This window comes from Myotis davidii, unplaced genomic scaffold (genome assembly GCF_000327345.1).
Source record: "Myotis davidii unplaced genomic scaffold, ASM32734v1 scaffold478, whole genome shotgun sequence".
Lineage (NCBI taxonomy): Eukaryota > Metazoa > Chordata > Mammalia > Chiroptera > Vespertilionidae > Myotis > Myotis davidii.
In genome coordinates, this window is record NW_006289570.1 from 3846750 (window position 1) to 3852062 (window position 5313).

General features: G+C 44.5%; 1 protein-coding gene across 1 annotated transcript in view; it reads left to right on the top strand.

Annotated features, from left to right (window-relative positions):
* NF2 (neurofibromin 2 (merlin)) overlaps positions 1–5313 on the top strand; it is a 56998-nt gene that overhangs the window by 3185 nt on the left and 48500 nt on the right. The gene's annotated exons all lie outside the window — the stretch shown is intronic.

Here is a 5313-nt window from a genome sequence, read left to right on the forward strand (position 1 = left end):
TGTCCCAGATTCGATTCCGGTCAAGGGCATGTACCTTGGTTGCGGGCACATCCCCAGTAGGAGGTGTGCAGGAGGCAGCTGATCGATGTTTCTAACTCTCTATCCCTCTCCCTTCCTCTCTGTAAAAAAATCAATAAAATATATTTTAAAAAATCTTTAAAAATATAGTGGAAACATTTATTAAAGAAATTTAAATGCTTCATTAGAAAATATTCACTCAATGAAAAAGCAAGTAGTAAAGGAGGAATAGAGAAATAAAAGACTTAAAAAAACAACAACACACATAAAAAAGAAAAATAGCAGTTCTATACCAAAGAGTTATGCAACTTAAATGAAACGGACAAATTCCTAAAGATACCAGCTACCAGCATTGACTCAAGAAGAGATAATCTACCCACCTCCTTCACGCCTTTCTCCTCTCCCTCAGGAAAAAAAAAAAGAGAGAGAGACAATCTAAATAGACCTACAAGTGAAGAGTGTAATTTTCAAGAAAATTAATGCCACATTTTCACAAATGACTCCCCCCATCCCCCACCCCCCAAAAAAAAATAGAAGAGAAAGGACCACTTTTTAGCTCATTTTATGAGGCCGGCATTTCCCTGATACCAAAACCAGACAGAGATAGCACAAGAAAACTAGAGACCAATATCTCATGAATATGGAAGCAAAAATCCCACCACCACCTTGGGATCTATGGGAAGGGATCCCAGTAGTGACATTCAGAGAGGCAGAATGTTAAAGTGTGTAGTCTGTCAAGCCTGGAAGTACACATCAGTGACCTGAGGATCCTGGTAAAATGGGGGTTCAGATCGTGTGGTTCTTGGGTGGGACTGAGAATTCTGCATTTCTAACAAGCTCTCAAGTGATGCTGCTGGTGCAGGGACCACGCCGAGTGGCCTCGAGCTGAGGAGAGAAAATGCGTGGACTTTGACATAAGACAGACTTCATCGAGTTCCAGCTCAACTGCTTGAAGCTTGGGCAAGACACTTACTTCAGCTCTCTGGACCTCAGCTTCCACATCCATAAAATGGAACGAATATTACTGACCCCGCAAGGCTGTCCTCGGGAGGGATGGAATGCGCAGTGCCGGCCAGAAAGAAAGGGACAGTCCTTGGTCTGGGGGCGCGGGTCACCCCCTTCCCTGGCATCTTGTGATTTGTCAGGCGGTTGCATCTCATGGAACCTCAAATTCCCAGTGAAAATTTACCTGATTGTAAATGATGTTCTGATGTCCCGTTGAAAGTAACGGCCATTTGATCTATGATGACTGAGTGAACTCGGCCTCGGAGAAGCCATCAGTCTTACTCTCCTGCCCTATTATTATGTTATACATTCACCAGGCAACGTGCTAATGCATTTGAAAAAAAAAAGAAGAAGAGAGATGGTTCTTGAGGAATTCTTGGCTTTCTCGAGGTCAAACGTAGGTGTCTTTTTTTTTTAATAAGGAGTCAATTTTAGAGCCTGTGGTAGTTAGCGTATCTCCTGATGTTAATAAGTTCAAACTTTTTTTGCTGCAGAGATGGGGGGTGGGGAAGGGAGAAATCTCTTCCTTGCACTGCGTGCTGCATTGCACAGTTGGCTCAATGCTTTGGAGGATTTTTCCACTTGGAAGACCTGATATTTGTCATTTTGAGAGAGTGGGTGCTGAATGTAATTTGCCAGGAGCCTAAACGGTTCTGTTATTTCTTATCTAGGCTGGAATTTTGCTCTAATAACTCAATCTACCAGGAAGAAGATATGAAAAATTGCTCCGAATCGAGTTGTGTGAGATTCTGATTCTATCTGATATTGAGAAATAAAGCCTCCTCCTGGCGTGGGTTGATAGCCCAGAGGTTTTCACAGACCCAAGTGGGGTTAGGATAGGTTTAAATGCCAACGTACACGTGGACACGAAGCTGTCCGTGACAGAAGGAACTCTCCAAAGGGGAAAACAGAAAGGACAACTGGTATTTTCAGTAAGGTGCGAAATTTTATTTTATTATTATTATTATTATTTTTTTGGTGCCCTTAAATGGAATCGATCTTCAGCCCTCAGGCCGATGCTCTATCCACTGAGCCAAGCTGCTAGGGCAAGATGTGAAGTTTTAGATGCCCTGAGATTTAGGCACGGAAACGATTTCCTCCTAGAATGTAAACTCCAGGAGGGCAGTGGTGGTGATTCTGTTGCTTGGTAATATGTAGTAAGAGTAGTCTACATGAGGCCACCGAGAAACTTTTCTTCTTATTTCAGAAGAAAGATGCACTCTACCTTATTTTATTGCTGAGCTCTCCCATGGGGGTTTTAAGAAGTGCCCGTGGCTGGCATGGGTGCCGCAGATCAAGTCAAGGGTGAATGATGAATGCAGTCGTGCTGTGCTGGTGAACAGTGAAGAAGGAAGCTTTTGTAATGGTAGACCTTCTAGGTTATAATTAGTCTAACTACGATGAACTTTACCTTACGCCTTATTCCTGTTCAAGGATCTTTTTTATGATGTGATACGTAATTGATCTCTGTTTAGCTTGGGGGTCCACTGTGAGCACAGGGTTCTTTTCTTATTTCTGCCATCGTTAATTGTTCTCCATTCTTGGGTCCCCAATGTGTCATTTTGAACATTTTCCCTTTTCTTTGTTTTTGGTGACTTCTCCAGTTATTCATGCTGGTTTTGCTTTCTCGTCCGAACACATTGTTGTTGCTTGTTTAATTTTAATTTCAGAAGTTGCAGCATTTGAGGTCTTAAAAAAAAACAACCCAGAACTGACTTTTCTCAGAGTGGCTCATCTTTTTAGCCAGGCTTCTCAGGACGGTGCCTTCTGTCCTCCTGCCTGTACTTTGTCTAATTTAGATGCTAAATCCACGTGTTTTAGTACAATTTTTTTTTAACCAAGTAAAACTTTATTACCAAACTAGTGCTGACTCAGGGGGGAAAAAAATCTTGTTGTTTTTTTTTTTTAATATATTTTATTGATTTCTTACAGAGAGGAAGGGAGAGGGATAGAGAGTTAGAAACATCAATGAGAAACATTGGTCAGCTGCCTCCTGCACACTCCCTGTTGGGTATGTGCCTGCAACCAAGGCACATGCCCTTGACCAGAATCGAACCTGGGACCCTTCAGTCCCCAGGCCAATGCTCTATCCATTGAGCCAAACCAGTTAGGGCGGGGAAAAAAATCTTCAATCAAATCTTCCGGTCGCTCAAGGCGCTCGTCCCAGGTTAGGAATCGCTCCAGCACCACTAGGTGGGGTCAGAGCACATCATTTCTTAAAGACTTTGGGGCCTTTGCCTCTTCCAACTCCTTTGTGCTTCTTTTGCCAGATTTGGACCTGGCTTTGGCAAGTTCACAAAACCTGCCGGCAGGTGAGTGCCCTCACTGACTGCTCTCCCGTGCGTCCTGCCAATGTTCGCCTCCTGGTTTCAGTCACTGTGATCATGTGACTTTCAGATACAACGGAAAGGCCCGAGTCACGACTTAAACGTATCTGAACTGGGCTGTGGTTTTACATTCACCAAACCGTGTGTGTATCTGGTAGCCTACTCATGCTGATTTGAGATTCAGTCAGACCCATGAGTGTGTTTAAAAAGTCTTCAGCCCACGGTCATTCTCCTCCAGCGGAAGAAAATCTTACCCGTCCCACCCACTCGTACTTACACCTGCCGGTGTTGTTCAAGTCGGTGTCCTTACCATGAATGACATGAAACTCAACCAAAGGTTAAACTAGAAACAGAATACTTTGAAATTTCATTCCGGGCCAAGGTCTGGGTCCTGCAGGGGCTGATTGGCATGAAAGGGTTGTGTTCCAGTCCTGTTGTCCTAGGAACTTTTTTGAAGGAATGCATTTTTTAAAAATTTATTTATTTATGTACTCGTTCATTCATTCATTTATATATTTTTAAAAATATATTTTTGATTGCAGAGAGGAAAGGAGAGGGAAAGATAGAAATATGAGTGATGAGAGAGAATCATCGATCAGCTGCCTCCTGTACGCCCCCTCCTGGGGATCGAGCCCACAACCCCGGGCATGTGCCCTTGACCGGAATCGAACCCGGGACCCTTCAGTCTGCAGGCCGACGTTCTATCCACTGAGCCAAAACAGCTAGGGCTGAAGGGATGCATTTTTAAAGACAAAGTCCAATTTCTGTGAAGGGCAGGCGGAGTTCATTAGTTAGATAACCCTTAATCATGGGTTGTATTTCGTAGTCGGCTCCTTTTACCTCAAGATGAGGTGTGTGAAATCTAGCTTTGTGTCTGCACTGAATTTCCTCTTTCCTGTGTGGAGCTCTACAGAATTTGCATTCTCGGTATTCCAAGCAGCGCCATCATTGATGAATGCTGAATAGCCCTAGCACACTTGGTGTCGAAACACTTCTATTTTCCCGCAGCATCATAATTATTTTTGTTACATTAGAGAGTTCATTATCACGAGTCAGCTCTTGAATATTCGGAGAAAGGCACGTGTGAGCATTAGCAGAACCCGCGTAAGGGGAGAAGATGGGGACTGCACACACCAGTGAAATAAATGTTCAGTGTCATTTACATCCCTGAAAATGATTTCCAGATAGCGAACGGGGGGGATCCAGGATTAAAAGAAATGATTATAGCGACCGAAAAAGGTTCTACATGGTTTATACAAAACCATCTCGGCCTCACAGGCTCCGATGGTGTTAATCCTGAAAGACCACGTGTGATGATTGTGGACGCCGAGGCCCACAGAGGTGAAGTGACTTCCCCCACACAGCGGGCTCGGGTGTGTTATCGCTATTTGACAAGGCCGTGATTGCTCTCCTGTTGTGAGCTCAATTCCGAGGACAGAAATTGTCTTCTTTGCTTTGGGGGGATTGTTGCTTTTATAGCACCATAATCGTATTGTTTCCTTTTGCTTTGTCATCTGTCAGCCGAGTTTGAAGTGCTTCGTCTTTTTAAATCCTCACCCGAGGATATGTGTAGGGAGAGGAGGGGGGGGGGAGAGAAACGCAGAGGGGGAGAGAGAGAAGGAGAGAGAAAGAGAGAGAGAGAGAGAGAGAGAGAGAGAGAGAGAGAGAGAGATGGATGTGAGAGAAAAACACCGATGGGTTGCCTTCCATATGCACCCTGACTGGGAGACAAACCTGCCACCTTTAGGTGTACAGGACGATGCTCCAACCAACTGAACCAGCCGGCCAGGCCTCATCATTTTTTTCCCCCCATAGCATCATAAAATCTGGGCATTGCAAGGGGCGTAAGAGATTGACAGGCGAAGCAACTGAGGCCCAGTTGAGCTGCGTGGCTCACCCAAGAGTGTAGGCTTGTGCGTGGCGGAGGGAGGGAGTTTAGAACGCAGATCTCTTCTCTGGGTTC